Genomic DNA, 17,172 nt, shown 5'->3' with positions numbered 1-17,172 from the left:
CCTATTTGATTAGATTTATTTTAAGATTTGTTGCTGCTGTTAAGACTGGGGTGAGCTACAGTTGAGTGATGGGATTTGAACCTGGGTCCTCTGGAAGAGCAGAAAGTGCTCTTAACTGCTGAGCCATTTCTCAAGCATCGAGGCTGTGGGAAATGGGTTTGTTTCCCTTCCCCCCCCCCTTTTTTTTTTGTATGTTTGTTGTTAGCATACAGCCATGGTTCTCAACCTGTAGGTCTTGACTCCATTAGTGAGGAGAATGTTGGGAGCATGATGGTAGAGATATTGAACAATCCTTTCACAGGAGTCTCATATCAGATGTCCTCCATGTTATATATTTATATTACAATTCATAACAGTAGCAGAAATATTATGAAAAATTAATTATGAAGTAGCAATGAAAATAACTTTATGGTTGGGGATTGCCACAACTGTATTAAAGGGTCGCAACATTAGGAAGGTTGAGAACCACTGGTATACGGGAAGGCTACCGATTTTTTTTGTTGTTGTTAGTTTTGTATCTTATTGCTTTGCTAATTGTGTTTATCAGCTGTAGGACTTTTCTGATAGGGTCTTTAGGACCTTTTATGGATGGAATTCTATCGTCTGAAACTAAGGGCATCTTGACTCTTTCCTTTCCTGTTTGTACCTTCTTCTCTTGTCTTACTGATCTAAGACTTCATGAACTGGAGATGCACAGGAAGTTAGAGATTGTGTATCCTCATCTTGTTCCTGATGGTTGTGGAAATACTTTGCTTTTTTTTTTTTCTCCATTTAGCGTAATGGAGGCTGTGGGCTTTATTTATTCATGCATATATTGCTTTATTATATTGAGGCTTGCCTCCTGTATCCTTTGATTCTCCAAAACTTTTATCATGAATGGATGTCTCAAAGTGCATGTTAGTGAAGTTTATAATTCTCACCATAGGAAAAAAAAATATATATATATCTTTTTAAAAGATTTATTCTGATATTAGGAGACTGTCTGCCACTAGCATACTGCTGGGCTTCGTGCATAAGTAGTTTCTGTGATGATTTCATTAAGTTCTATGACTTCATTAAGTTCTATGACTTATAATAAAATGCCTATAATAATCATTGTACCTAAAAATAATGACAGCTCTATCTTCTCTTCTTCAGTTCAATAAATAGATTCTTTGATAGATTTAGGTTCTAGGATATCAGTCACGTGATGGGTTCAAGTTCAGTCAAGAAAGATCTTTCTGGCAAGCACAAAACAGAAGGAGTGCCACCAACAATGGTCTTTACAGAAAGGTTAAAAGTGCATAGGAGCTGGGCAGCAGGAGGGAGCCTGGCACACATGAGGAGGTCTAGGTGGTGTTAAAATGCCTTCTACCCATGCATGATGTTTTAAGATTCTGGTTTACCTCCCTACTCTTGAAAGTCTCTGCCGGGCAGTGGTGGTGCACGCCTTTAATCCCAGCACTTGGGAGGCAGAGGCAGGTGGATTTCTGAGTTCAAGGCCAGCCTGGTCTACAGAGTGAGTTCCAGGACAGCCAGGGCTGCACAGAGAAACCCTGTCTCGAAAAGCCAAAAAAAAAAAAAAAAAAAAAAAAAAAAAAAAGTCTCAGAAGTGCTTCTAGAAGTCCAGTGTCTAGGAGCTGGGCAAACTGCCTTACTTACTGTCAGATTCTAGGTTCCTTGTCTGCTCAAAGTGGGGTGGAAGGCTCAGAAGCTCACAGCATCCTCACCCAAAGGTGTGCATTGTTCTTGCTCCCCCTCCTTCCCTCCCCCACAAGCTTCAATGCTAGCTCACTAAGCAGATCCACCACTGGAACCACACACAATAGGGTCCTATTGCTGTCTCAGAACCTGTGTGTCTGAAAGCAGCACCAATGGTTGATGCCGGTCTTCAGAATCAGCACTCCTCTCTCCCCCATTAATCACAGGCCATCTTGATGGTGCTGATGGATTGTGGGGCACACCTCCTATGCTTCAATGTGAGGCTGAGGGTTCTGGCAGGCTTGAGGAGGGATACAAAGTCAGTTTCTGGAAGGAGAAGCCCAGCTAACTGTTGTGTAACAGTTTCCTTCAAGATTGAAACATTCTGTCCTGCAAGAAAGTTCCCTGTACAGGAAGGTAAACAAGTCAAATTAGCTTCAGGAAGTCCCTGAAGCTGACTAGGTTCACTAGGCTCCTCCCAGCCAAGTAATAAGAGCTAAAAGTCTCTCTCAAAGGGAAGCTGAGCTACAAAGAAGACCAGACCAGTTGAGCTCCCTAGAAGAGGTTTAGACCAACTGAGACACCTGGAAAGGAGGCTCTTCTTCCTGGTGAGCTGCCTGTTGGCTGTTTAGTATGCTCCAGGTTTCCCAGCTTTGTTAGCTGTCACCCATGCTGGGATGGATTTTGGTGATTCAGTGGCTTTGTGTCATTTCTGCTTCTATGAGTAACCCCTCACTCATATACCTGTAAGTAATCCCAATAAAATGCGTGGTTCACCAAATTAGACTTTGGTTGTATCATATTTTAATCTGTTGTAGGTTCCCTATCTAGGGAGAATAGACATGTATGTTTCATCTCCCAGGGAATGTTTGTCACACAACACTGACTTTCTTGCATAGTCCTGTGCAAGCTCTTTCTGCAAGGGAGAAACATGTCTGGTGGCTTTAGCTTATCTGCGAGTCTAGAAGCCCTGGCTGCCAACTGGACTTCAGACATAGGCTAACACCATAGTGGGGGTCAGTGTAGGGAGACACCCCTCGATGAAGCCAGGTTGATTTCGGACACAGTAACCTAGAATCTTGGAGGTCTTAGGAATGGGGAAGGCTCCATTCATACTCAGACTTTGACTCAAACAGAACACAAACCCTCGGCACACTTCAGACTGCCAGTCTGCAGGCCCATGGGTAAGCCCTGGGAGGGCAGAGGAGAGAGCTCCTGTAAAAACTTCTATTCTGCTGTTTAGGGTGAATAGAACAAGAGAACCAATGTTGTAGCAACTTACTTAACGTATACAAGACCCTAGATTCCATCCCCAGCACAGTAAAATATACAAACAAGTAAACAAATAAACCCAAGGAATGATCAAGAAAATGCTAATTATGAGTCTGGCCTGACTGTGGTCCCAGGGGCAGGTCACATACCGCTTATCTGTCCTGCTGTCTCTCCTGTACATCTCCAGCTGACCTTACTGACACAGAGAATACTTTCCCTGCTTGTGTGCCATTGGGTCTTAATGTATTTAGAGCCCTCAGTAATCCCACCAGGATTAAACTCAGACTTTTTGGTTAACTGCAGACCCAGACTCTGCCTCTGCGTGCAGTCTGCATGGATTCCACTTGCTCCCTGACAGTCTCCAGTCATACACACCCGGGTACATGGGACTAGATGATAGTTAACAGGGGCTGTGCTTGGATAGGTTAGCGCCTGTCCCATTTGTAACAATTGCTAGACACGATCAACCCCAGTACTAGTTGGCCCAGGGTATATGTGTACATGCTTGTGCTTCTGTGTGTGTTCATATATAAGGGTATATAGACAGTTCATATACATGTAATATGCATACATGTGGAAGTTAGAAGACAACATCAGTTGTCATTTCTCAGTCACCAGTCATACCATTTTTTTGAGACAAAGGCTTTCACTGGCTTGAAACTTGCCACATATACTAGGCAGGCTGGCCAGTAAGCTCTAGAGATCTGCTTGGTTTTGCTTCTATAGCCCCAGGATTACACGCACACACCACCCTGCGCCTGGTATTTTATTTTTATTTTTTATTTTACATGGGTTCTCGGTTGTAGGGAGCCGACAGAAGGCGGCTATCATCCTTGCAGCCGTCTTGAGCCATACACCCTGACAAGAGACATCAGCCTACAATAGCTGAGCACGCTCTGATAACATCTTGCTTTAGATACTCAGGATCTTTCCTTGGGTGTGTGAGATTAAAGGTGTGTGACTTAAGGGCGTGACTTAGAGATCAGATTTAGAGACAAGGCCTAAGGGCATGATTTAAGGGCGTGGCTTAGAAGTGAGACATATAAAAGGCAAGAGGCAGACAGGAGAGTTGAGTACAACTTGGAGTAGGAATTAGGCATGAGGTAGAAGACACTTGGACTAGAGAACTCGGAAGAAGACACTTGGACTAGAGAACTCGGAAGAAGACACTTGGACTAGAGAACTCGGAAGAAGATTATTAGGTAGTAGGCACTTGGCACTTGGAGGAAGAACTTAGATTTAGACATTAGACATTAGAACTTGGAAGAAGTAACTTGGAACTTGGAGGCACTAGGGACTAGGAACTAGGGACTAGGAACTCAAGACTTGGGACTTGGAGAGAAGAAGAGAGACTGAAGAATAAATGAGATTGAATCACACTCTGTCTGGTCTCCATTCCTCATGTTCGTCCTCACTCTCTGTCTTGCTGAACCCTGACCCGCTGACCAGAGCAGCTTGGAGCAGTGCAGGCTCTAACAATTTAGCCCAAGGCTTTTGGCAGTGTGGGTCCCAACATTGACAGAACGGTCCAAGACATTTTGGCCCCCAAATGTGGGGTAGAGCATTTCTCAACATTTTTGCCCCCCAAAGTGTGGAGCAGCTCAGGCTGCAACACTCGGTATTGAACTTTGGTCTTTGAGCTTGCTAAGTAGCACTTCACAGACAGTGCTATATCCTCAGCCTCCCTAGTATAACTTTTTCTTCCCCTTCGAGACAGGGTTTCTCTGTGTAGCCCTGGCTGTCCTGCAACTCACTCTGTAGACCAGACTGGCCTCGAACTTACAGAGATCCACCGCCTGCTTCTGCCTCTGGGTACTGGGATTAAAGACATGTATCATCATGCCCAGCTACCCTAGTGTAACTTTTCAAAATATTTCTTTACTCCCAAGTTTAGCCCAGGTTAGATGGTAAATTGCATCTCACTGTAACCGTATTATCCCTTGCCCTTCCATTGGGAACTCACTGGTTGTAGATCCTTCCGTCAGACTTTAATTGCCACCCTGGGTAGACAGCCACCATCACCAGTGACTTCTCTAAGGGACAACAAGCCTGGCAGAGGATTCTAGGAGCTACCTCATGAGACCCACAGCAGGGAACTAACCCACATTGATACTCCAGCTCTGGTTCAGGGGCTTATAGCCCCCTCTTCTACCAGAACAGGGAACCATGCCTAGACTAGACAGCAAGAAATGTGGACAGGCAATGCAGTCCTTTCAAACACTGTCTGTCTAGTGCCACTCAGATGAGTCCTGTGACTCTCTGCTATCCTATGTTTGTTGAGGTTTGCTCTGTTGCTATGTATTGTAATGCTTAATTCTGTATCCCAAGGTCTAGATGTCTCAAGACAAGTGAATTTTCCCACATACTAGCTTTTGTTGTGCAAACCTTGCTCCTTAATGTAAAACTATTGGTTGAATAAAGATGCCTACGGCCTGTAGCTGGGCAGAAGAGAGGTAGGTAGGGTTTCAGTTCCCAGGCTTGGGGTCTGAGGCAGAGACCATGGGAGAAAGAGGAGGAGGAGGGAAGAAGGTTCCATGGGGTAGGTGACTTGTGAACCATGGCCATGAGGGTTGGCCTGGGAGTAGGAGCCCAGGTAGGTGGAACATGGCAAGAGATATCTCAGGGTTATTGGCAGGGAACTAGACAAAATAGCATAGAGGATTGATATCTGCCCAGCTCTAGTGCTTTAAATATAAATATATTTATTAAATATATTTATAAATATAGAGGTTTTATGTCTTTTATTTGGGAACTAAATGATCTAAGACAGGGTAGAAGCCCTCAAATAATATTTACCACAACACAAGCTCTGTAGTCCATCACATATGGCCGAGCTGGCCAGCTTCAAGGGATGTTCTGTTGTGCTTTAAACACTTACCAGTAGATACAGTGGCTGGTTCTCAGTTCTGAGAACAGAGGAGCATCAGCTTCAGACTGATGCTGTCTAGCCATGTCACGAAATATCCAAGGCCTGAGTGACTGACCAGGTCACATCCACTGAAAGGACATACCCAGACAGGTCAGGCTTGGCCAAGGTCATGTGACCAGACCTGGGCTCTCCTTGGGCTAGGTCCTGAGTTTGTGTTTTCCTCTTCCTCCATTCATAGAAACCCCTAGAGGATGGCAGGGGTGAGGGCTGGACAGAAAACAGGAAAGGGGGAAGCAGATGGAGAGGCCAGGACTGAGCTGAAGGAAAGAGGGAACAATGTGAGAGGGGAGGGGAGGAAGGGGACGAGGGGGGAGAAAGGGGAGGATGAGATGCAGACAGGGCTGAGAACAACTTCAGAGCACAATAAACTGTATAACAATGCTGCCCCTGGGCTGGGCAGGGCAGGGCACCTGGGCAGCTCCCCAGGCTCAGCTTCCTGAGCCCTGGACTTTACAGTTCCTTGTTTTTCTCACCCTATAGTTTCTTCCAGTAACACCAGGTTTCCTCTTAAGTTGGGGGGATAGAAACAGAGCATTCCAGGGTCCCCAGGGCACCCTGGTGACAGAGGGAGCTTTTTTTCTTCATGGTCTGTCTTCTACTCAGCAGAACTTTGTGCAAGAGAGTTCAATTTTGTTTTGTTTTTTTAACTTTATTTTATATGCATTGGTGTGAGGGTGTTAGATCCCCTGGAACTGGGGTTACAGACAGTTGTGAGCTGCCATGTGGGTGCTGGGTATTGAACCTGGGTCCTCTGGAAAAGGAGGCAATGCTCTTAACCACTGAGTCATCTCTCTAGCACCAAGTGTTCAGTTTTAGGGGAAAATTCATTCACATTTGCCATCACATTTTTTTTTCTCCTTTGCTTGTTGTAATGTACTTCATGTATCTGGAAGTGTTGTTACTGTGTACATGTATAATATAAAGAATAACAACATAAAAATTGCCCTCAAACACACTGCAGCCTCAATATGAGCTGTTCCAGATGTTCACTGAGGATAAGGCTTCCTGGCCTCCTTCCTGGTCTTCCTTGAAGACCCGGGCAGAGTGGTGAGGTGAGGCAGAGAGGAGACGCCAAGGGGTATGCTGTATATCCTGCTGCCATCTGGTCTCTACAACCTAACCTAGACATAGATTCAGATATCTCACAGACCATGCTGGAGAGCAAAGACGGGAGCATCTGTCGACCTGGTAGACCATTCTAAGAACATCTGTAGACTAGACTGAAAACATTTAATACCATTCTGGAAACATCTGGTAGACCAGGATGAGGACATCTGGTAGACCAGGCTGGAGCCATCTGGTAGACCATTCTGGAAACATCTGAGAGACTATTGTAGACACATCTGGTAGACACCTCTGGAGCCATCTGGTAGACCATTCTGGAAACATCTGAGAGACTATTGTAGACACATCTGGTAGGCACTTCTGGAGCCATCTGGTAGACCATTCTGGAAACATCTGAGAGACTATTGTAGACACATCTGGTAGACACCTCTGGTAGATCATTCTGGAGAGCTATAGCAAACCACTCGGGAGACATCTGGTAGATCTCATTGGTGCCATCTAAGTATACCAATGCTAGAGATATCTGGTAGACCTCACTAGAGCCACCTGGTAAGCCTTTATATTTTTTTCCACTAGCAAACTCTATTCATCTGACATATTTTTATGCAGCCCTGTATGTATGTGTCTGTGTGTGTATCAGGTATATAAATCAAACACATATTGATATAAATCATAAAAATATTTACAACAATTATTTGCTACACATATACTTTCACAATGTATTAACAGGAAATCAAATTTGTATATCAGTGAGATAGATGTGTTTGATTATTTTTATATTAAAAATTACGTTTTGACAAAATATTTAATACTCTGGTACATAGCATCTTTAACATTTTTCAGAGTTGATTGATATTTTGATTTTATAATTGTCAGTGCTGAGGCCACTTTATATACATATGTAGAACAAAATGGCAGAAGTATTTTTAGAGTCATTTCAGAAGGTGTTGGAAATTTTGCTTTGAGTTGAATTTGATTTCTTCACCCTTCCCTTCCTTCTCCCCTTCCTCTTTATTGATGTTTAGTAAATGTATAGACGGCTTCCACTGGATAGGACACTATACCTCAATGTATAAGTTAGATATCTTTAGCTTGTGTATGTGTGTGTGAACATGCGTGTGCTCACACATACACATGGTATGCATGCTTGGTATAGTTTTGGAGGACATAACTCTCTTGTATACTTAATTGGGAGAATCTCCCAGTTTGCTGTGATCCACAATGATGCATTTGCATACTTTCAACTGGTACACAGTAAAAATTATGTCTATGGAATCATTAAATACGAATTCTCTTGTGTACAGTGTCTGTCCTACAGTGGTAATTGTGAACTTCACCTGCTCGGCTGTTTGTACAAGTTCTCATGTTGAAGCCCCTTTTTATGTGAATTTAACACAGCTTTTGCGTTCTGCTGTGACTATTCCTGTCACTGTCTTTAGGGGATACACATAGTCATGGTTGTTGGATGTATTCCCAAGAGAAGGGTTTGGGGATTGGAATGCATGCTTCATTTTGCTCGATATGGCCAGTTTACCAAAGTTCTGCTAAGCTCTGCTCCTAGCAGCAGGAAGTGAACATCCCAGATGCTCATGTCCTTTCTGAGACTTGGCATCGGCTTCCCTTTTCTTTCTGACAGTGCCTCCTGATGACTCAGAAAGAGATGTATCCATTTCTCATCCGTGCGGGGAGTTTCAGTTTGGGAATAACTTTCTCATTCTGTTGTCATGGAAATCTGATGAGAACAGAGCTTTAGATGGGGCTGGTGCTCACAGCCAAAATGATTCCTGTGTGGCTCAGTGCTCCTGGAATCACAGGTCTCAACATGCTCCAGAAACATGTGGAGCTGATGCAATGTGTATGGGGCCCACATGTATGGCTCACACCCACACTGGCACTTTGCTGGACTTCATTGTGGCCCTAGCGCTTCACTTAGGTTGTAGGGTCTCAGTGGGTGATGTCACGTATCCATGCAGAGCTTGCCCCTCTCAGCCAATACTGATAGAACAGGAAAACCTGGGGCATCTTTGTGAAGCTAAGTTGATTCCGCACCTGGGGATCCATCTCTAGGTTTCTAGTCTATTCTATTTTGTTCACTGGTGTTTCTTGTTTTGTTTTGTTTTTCTTTTCTCTTTCTTTCTTTCTTTCTTTCTTTCTTTCTTTCTTTCTTTTTTTTTTTTTTCGAGACAGGATTTCTCTGTGTAGCCCTGGCTGTCCTGGAACTCACTCTGTGGACCAGGCTGCCCTCAAACTCAGAAATCTGCCTGCTTCTGCCTCCCAAGTGCTGGGATTAAAGGTGTGTGCCACCACTGCCGGGCTCTCACTGATGTTTCTATTACTCTTCAAATACTACTGTTTCTCTTATCATAGTCAACAACAAAATGTGAATTTATAGTGAAATATTGAAAATAAGTTGAATACATTCCCAGACATGTTTTTTTTTTTCCTCCAATAGCGTGGGCTACCCTAGTCCATTGTATTTTATACATAGTTTATAAGCAGAATGCTGGTAGCTAGAAAACAAATTTACTTGGGCTTAATGTGAAATTGTGTTAATTTCTACATCAATTTAAGAGAACAAATTTTCAATAGATGGAAACAAATTCAAAAATTGAAACAAAATCTCAGTCTTTCGAGCTAAACGCATGCTGCGAGCACCTTTTTATTTGCAAGTTCTTCAAATATCAGTAAAGTTTTATAGATTTTTTTTTTTTTTTTGGCATGCAGATCGAAGACACATGAAGTTCATGTTACAGTTAGCTTCAGCTGTCAACAGATCTAGAGTCATCTGGGAGAAGCGAACCTTAGCTGAAGGATTGACTCAATCAGAGGGGCCCATTTTAATTGCTTCCCATTGATGAAAGAGGGCCACGCCCACTGTGGGTAGGGCCATCCCTAGGTAGGTGGTCCTGGCCTGTATCAAAAAGTTAACTACGCATTAGCCTGGAAGCAAGTGGTGTTTCTCCATGGCCTCTGTTATGACGTACAGAAGAACAAACTAGGACAGTGTTTTTGCGCTTTTGTGTACATATAGCTTTAAAAACAAATCAAAACACTTCCTCTTTTCGCCTTCTTTAATCTCTTAGCAACCAACGTTTCCTCTCTACTGTAGTGGGTTTGGCCTAACGCTGCTTGTATTCTAATGTTAATTTGGATCCCTAATTCTGTTTGCATAGGACATCTAGCTTCTGGAACCTGCCCTGAGTTGGTTCTGATTGGTAAATAAAGATTCCGGCAGCCAATGGATGGGCAGGGCAGACAGAGGTGGGACTTTAGGATTCCTAGGCTTGGGACCCGGATAGAGAGGAAGAGGAAGTGGGAGAGCCATGGTCCTTGGAGAATGTGGAAGAAAGGAAAGACACCATGTCTGAGCAGAGTGCAGGACAGAGAGGCATGGCCGCCATGTGTAGGAGCCAGGAAAGCGAGGCCCTGTTGGGCAGCTCTCTGGGCCCAGAGCATCCAGGATAGAACATAGAATTAGTAAATGATAACTCGGGATTTGAAGCGCTAACATGTTAACCTGCTCTAAACTCCCCAGCGGGTGCGCAGGTGCTCCTCGCTACCCGCCCAAATGTTTTGGATTCAAGAATGAAAGACACATACATGCAGTCTTATTTTTAATATGCCCTAAGCAGCTCAATGGCTGGGCCACTCCCAAACTTCCAAGTTGCTAACCCTTCCCCTTCCGATAAGCCTGAATTATTACTTACAAAAATCTATTATTTCATCTCTGCTACCCCAGACCCAATGGGGGAGTGGCCGGGGGTGGGGGTGGGGGCTCAGGCGTGGTGATTCTGAAAACTTCTCATGGTTCCTTGCCAGAGAAATCTAAAGTCCCACCTCTGTCTTTCTGCCCAGACATTGTCTCCCAGCCACTTTTCTTTACCAATCAAAGCCAACTAGGGGCAGGGACCCTCGGTGTCTTACAGGTGTCTTACAGGCAGATTTGCGGGTTCCCGGTGTAACTTTGGGAGCCGAATTAACAAAAATGGCATTAGAACCAATCCACTGCAGGGACTAACCAGGTGGAGATTAGGCAGTGGCCCAGCTATTGTGCTGAGTAAGACATATTGAAATCTAAAGGCCGTGTGTTTTTCATTCGGGACCCCTAGACTATTGGGGTGGGTAGCAAACCGGGCACTGGGATTTATTTATTAAATATTTAATTCAACTCCCTTCCCCAACATCCCAGTACTGTCGTGTTTCTGAAAGTGGCAGTCATGAGGTGCAGGCATGAAGTGACATCTGATTACATGTCCCCGGTGTTTAGTGTTGCTGGACATGTCCTCTTGGGCTTGTTGGTCATTTGTACGTCTTCTGTTGAGAAATGGCTTCCAGGTCTGCTGCCTGTTTCTGGAGGGTGGATTATTTATTTCATTGCTCCTGAGTTGTTGGGTTTGTTTTTTTGTTTTTTTGTTTTTTTTTCCCTCTACCTTGGGTTATTACCCCTTATCAGCTGTCTGTTTTACAGGCATTTTCTCCACCTCCACATCTGTCCCTTCTCTCTACTGATTGGTTCCTTGGTTCAGCAGAAGCCCTTTAACTTGATAGAATTCACTCGTCTATTTTTACACTTGTCCAGAAATATCATTGGCCGAACCCAAGTATGTCAGCTTTGTTCGGACTGGTGGGTAGAGCCTTGTCCCTGCCTGTTCATCAGGTAGTTGAATATTTTGAGGATCTAAATTTAATCTCTAATCCACCCTGAGCGGATTTTTACAGATGGTGCCTCTAATGTCTAACTGGCTTCATTCTTCTGCGTGTCGATATGCAGTTTTTCCTGTACCATTTATCGAAGGGACCGTCCTTTTCCTACTAAGTGGTCTTAGCATCTTCCTTTAAAAAGAAAAAAAAAGTGCCAGGAGGTGGTAGCACAGGCTTTTAATCCCAGCACTTAGGAGACAGAAGCAGGTGGATATCTGTGAGTTCAAGGCCAGCCTGGGCTACAGAGTGAGTTCCAGGACAGTTAAGGCTTGTTACACAGAGAAACGCTGTCCTGAAACACCGAACAACAGCGAAAGAAAGAAAGAAAGAAAGAAAGAAAGAAAGAAAGAAAGAGAAAGAAAGCCCAGAGGGACCATGAATGTGTGGATTTATTTCCAAGCTTACACTGTTGTAATGTACTTTTGTGTTGGGCAGTGTGATGCCCCCAGCTTTGGTCTTCCTCCTCTTTTTCTCCTTCTCTTCCTCTTCCTCCTTCTTCCTTTTAAGATTTATTTATTTATTTTATGTATATGAGTGCATGGTAGCAGTCTTCAGACACACCAGAAAAGGGCAGTGGATCCCATTACAGATGGTTGTGAGCCACCATGTGGCTGCTGGGAATTGAACTCAGGACCTCTCGAAGAGCAGCCAGTGCTCCTACCACTGAGCCATCTCTCCAGCCCTCCAGCTTTTTTCTTACTCTATAGTGTTTTGGCCATTTGAGATCTTCTATAATTTCCTATGAATTTTAGCTTTTTGTTCTAGTTATGTGAACAAATGCTCTTGGAATTTTGATGGGCCTTGTCTTGAGCTTCAGGCGTTGATGGGCACCTTCATAATATTAATTTTTCCTACTACGTGAACACAGGCAACCTTCCTGTTTATTTGTGTCTTCGGTTTCTTTGATCTGTGTTCTAGAGGTTGGCATATAGATATTTTGTTTTCCCATTAAAATTCACTTTTAAAAATTTAATTTGGGGCCGGGTGGTGGTGGCGCACGCCTTTAATCCCAGCACTTGGGAGGCAAAGGCAGGTGGATTTCTGAGTTCTAGGCTAGGCTGGTCTACAGAGTGAGTTCCAGGACAGCCAGGACTACACAGAGAAACCCTGTCTCAAAAAACAAAAAAAAATTTAATTTGGGAGGATGCTGTTTACAGGTGGGATTTTCTTCATTTCTCTGAGGGCTATATTGATTTTATGTTCCACAACTTTAGTGAATGGGGCTTTCGGTGGTACCTTAATACAGATTTAGGTCATCTGAAAACAAGTTATTTCATTTTCTTTCTTTCTTTCTTTCTTTCTTTCTTTCTTTCTTTCTTTCTTTCTCTCCCCCAGTTAGGTGACTTTCTCTCTCTCTCTCTTACTTTCCCCAACACTGCTTATAAATATTGTTTGGGTTTAAATTTTGAATTATTTGTCGCTGGCATCAAGGATTACATTTGTTTACTTATTTATTCTTGCCCTTATCTTTGCAATTTTTATAACTTTACTTATAATATTTTTGTTTGTTTGGTTTTTCATTTTGTTTTGAGTCAGTTTTTCTCTATGTAGCTTTGGCTCTCATAGAGCTAGCTCTATAGACCAGGGTGGACTTGAACGCTGAGATCCTCCTGCCTCTGCCCATTTGGTTGTGTGGGTTCTAAAACAAAACACCTTCTTCAGGCTAAGACAGTCAGGATGGGTAGGAAACCATGGATTTTCTTCACCAGGAATAGTGTACATATGAGTAGTTTCCCAGGATTTGTAGTCTTCTTCTTCCTCCCCCTCTTCCTCCTCTTCCTCCTCCCCCTCCTCTTCCTTCTCTTCCTCTCCTTCTCCTCCTTCTCCTTCTCCTTCTTCTTCTTCTTTCTTCTTCTTCTTCTTCATTTTCTCTTCTTCCCCCTTCATTTCCCTCCATCTGTCCCTCCCTCTCTCCCTCCCTCCCTCTCTCTCTCTCTTTCTTTTTTTTTCTTTCTGTTTTTTGAGACAACATTTTTCTTTGTGCACCTGACTTCCCGGAACTTACTGTCTTGACCAGGCTGGCCTCGAACTCACAGAGATCCGCAGGTGCTTCCTGAGTGCAATTAAGTGCTGAGTACTGGGGTTAAAGGCTCGCACCATCATTGCCTAGCTTGTTTGTTTGTTTGTTTGTTTGTTTTTGAGACTGAGTTTCTCTGTATATCTCTGGCTATCCTGGAACTTGGCATCAGGCTGGCTGGCTTTGAACTCAGGGATCTGCCTGTCTCTGCCTCCTAAGTCCTAGGACTAAATGTGTACTCTACTGCCAACCTGCCCATCTCCTGTTTCTAAGAGAGTGTCTTGGGGAGTCTAGAAGGGTGACTCTGTATCTTTTTCTGTTGAGACTTCTGCTGAAAGGACACGCTCTCAGAAGTGTATGTAGGCATGTGGAGGCTACAGGACCTCCATAGTGCTGTCCCCAGGTGTTGTCCCCCTTTCTCTTAGGATGTCTCACTGGCCTGAAACTTTCCAATTAGGCTAAGCTGGCTGGTGAGCTGACCTGCCTCTGTCTCCCTCTCTGGGATTACAAATATGTGCTACCATGCCCAGATTTTGGTCTTGTTTTTTTCTTCATATGGGTTCTGGGAATGGACTCAGTTTCTCACGTTACCAACTGAGCTGTCTCCCTAGATTCTCTTGTTCTTGCTTTATAGTCTTTTTTATTTTATTTTATTTTATTTTATTTTTGAGACAGGGTTTCACGTATCCCAAGCTAACCTTGAACTCCTTATATAGCCAAGGATGACTTTGAATTTCTGCTCTTTCTGCATCAACTTCCTGAATGCTGGGATTGCAGGAATGGGGTTGAGAACTGAACCCAACGTTTTGTGTGTTTGAGGCAAGCACTCTATCAAGTGAGACACATTTCCAGCCCTCATGACTTCTTTTAAAACCTCAGGGGCTGCCTTAAGAGGCATAACAAAAAATATTTTTAAATTTAGATGTATTTAATTTAACATTATTAGTATGAATGTTTTGTCTACACGTATGTATATGTACCACGCACGTACCTAGTACCCTAGGAGGTCAAAAATCTCCAGGAACTGGAGTTATAGGTGGTTGTAAGCTGCAACATGGATGTTGGGAATTGAACCTGGGTCTTCTGCAAGAGCAAGATGTGCACTTATGCCAGGGGGGTTCAGGGATGGTTCTAGGCTGTCATCCTTAAGTGAGGCTGTATGGTTGGTCCCATATTCTCTCAACGAGTATCTACTGCGGTCTCTGGCTTTCCAACTGTGTAAGCTAACCTAATGATTCCCAATTAAAATTTTATAGATCTCTCTCTCTCTCTCTCTCTCTCTCTCTCTCTCTCTCTCTCTCTCTCTCCTTCCCTCCCTTGGTTCTCTTTCTCTACAGAAATTGGACAGACTTTCTCCGTTCTTTTTTCTTTTCTCTAGTTTGAATACATGCAAGCGTCTTTTTCTGTTTTACTCTGTTTGTTTTAATATTTTGGCATTGGTCCTGGTAAATGTTTCCTGAGCTTCCTCAGTTTTTGGTGCCTGTCATTAATTTAAAATTTTCTCAAGCCCGATTTCTTCAAATATCTCTTCCCCTCCCCCTGCATGTGGGCTTCTTGGAAACAGTCTTCTATCGTGGGAGAGAACATCATGGTTTCTGGTGTCCGTGTGTCCGTGTGTCCGTGTGTCCGTGTGTCCGTGTGTGTGTGTGTGTGTGTGTGTGTGTGTGTGTATGTGTGTGTGCGCGCGCATACGCAAAGATGGACGGCTCCTGCAGAGCTGGCTTTATATTCACTGTCTCTTCCACTCACAGGGAGAGTCTGCCACTCAGCTTGCTAGAGCCACACCTCAATCCTTGCATGCTGGCCTCCGTTCTGGGTGCTGTCTTTCTATCCCTCAAGGAAGTATATTAGTTTTAAGCAAGAGTTCAGGAACGTCTTCTGACTCAGTAGTGATGGGATTGTGAGTCAGGCACACTGGTTTCATGCCAATCCTATCGATGTATGTGTATGTATCAAAATGCAAAATAAAATAAAATAAAAAGAAAATAAAAACCTGAGAAAGAGCTGTGTTTTAAAACCTTGTGAATTTTTTAAAAAACATAGTTTTGGGGCCATGGATGTTTTCTCAGACTTCCCATTATTATATATTATTCTAGAATAACATAGCTGAAGGAAAAGCACAAGAAGATAATAAGGACCACATTGGGTAGGAGAAGGAGAACAGAGAGGAAGGTTGGGCTGAGGAGCCACTAACTCCATCAGCAACATTTGGACTTTAAAAGGAGACTGTAACTATGGTCCCAGGCTGGACTGGGATGGAGGTGTGGTATGAGGCAGGTACAAACATGGCCACGATGCGGTGGTTTCCAGGAAGGGGAGAAAACCAGGGAGGCGGAGGCACAGGCTAGCCCTGCCCATTAGATTCTACAAACAGCCACAGTGAGAGTGTACACTGGGACTCCTGCCTCAGCTGGGACTCAGATTTCCCGTCCTTCCTGGAGACCCAGCTTCAGCATGGTGTGAGCACCAACCATGGCGGTGGGCACTGAGTCAGTGGGACCCAGGGAGGAGGAGGAGAAAGCATGGGGCAAAAAAGGTGAGGGTGGCATAGGTCTCAGGTTCTAATGGGCTGCTTGGTAGGTTCTAGGTTTACCCAGGATTGTGCTGGGAGCCGGAAAGAGAGGTATAGCAGAGGCATGGTGGGAGGACGAGCGTCCCGTGAAATCCATGGAAAAGTGCATGTGGCTGGGAAAGTTTTAATATTGCTTTGAGAGTCAACAAATACAGATTTTGTGTCGGAGTGTGTGTGTGCGTGCATGCGTGCATGCATGCGTGCACGTGTTATGTTGTATCTGGTTATATGTGTTTGTTCTGACTCTGTGTGTACCTGCAATATTGCGGTATGAATACTTGATATATATATGTATATGTATGTATGTATATATATACACATACATATATACATACATACACACACATATATATACACAGACATATATATGTATATATATATATATATACACACATACACACATGTATACATATATATGTGTATATATATATACACATATACATATACACACACATATATATACACTATATATGTGTATATATATACATATATATAGCTGTGTAAGCATATGTAACATGTGTGCGAGCTCTGAGAGGCCAATCAGAGTTACAGTCAGTTATAAGCTGCCCAACATGGGTACTGAGAACCCAGCTCAGATCCTCTGGAAGAACAACAAATGCTTTTAACAGCTGAGCCCTTTCCCCAGCCCCTGCTTGGGACAGGTTTGAGTTGAGTGGTCCTCTCAGCTCTAGGGAGACACCATGTACACTGGGTTAGATCCACCATGCTTCCTTTTAATACAATTCTTCACGGTGTGCTGACCCCCGCAACCACACAATTATTTTAGTTGCTACATCATAATTGCAATTTTGCTTCTTTTATGAATTGTAATGTAAATATCTGACTCGCAGGATATCTGATATGCTACCCGAAAGGGGATCGAGACCCACAGGTTGAGAACTGCCCCCATTAACTGATTGGAGCCATGAGGTGAAT

Source organism: Arvicanthis niloticus, chromosome 20, assembly GCF_011762505.2.
Source record: "Arvicanthis niloticus isolate mArvNil1 chromosome 20, mArvNil1.pat.X, whole genome shotgun sequence".
Lineage (NCBI taxonomy): Eukaryota > Metazoa > Chordata > Mammalia > Rodentia > Muridae > Arvicanthis > Arvicanthis niloticus.
Note: the sequence above shows the minus strand (reverse complement) of the source record.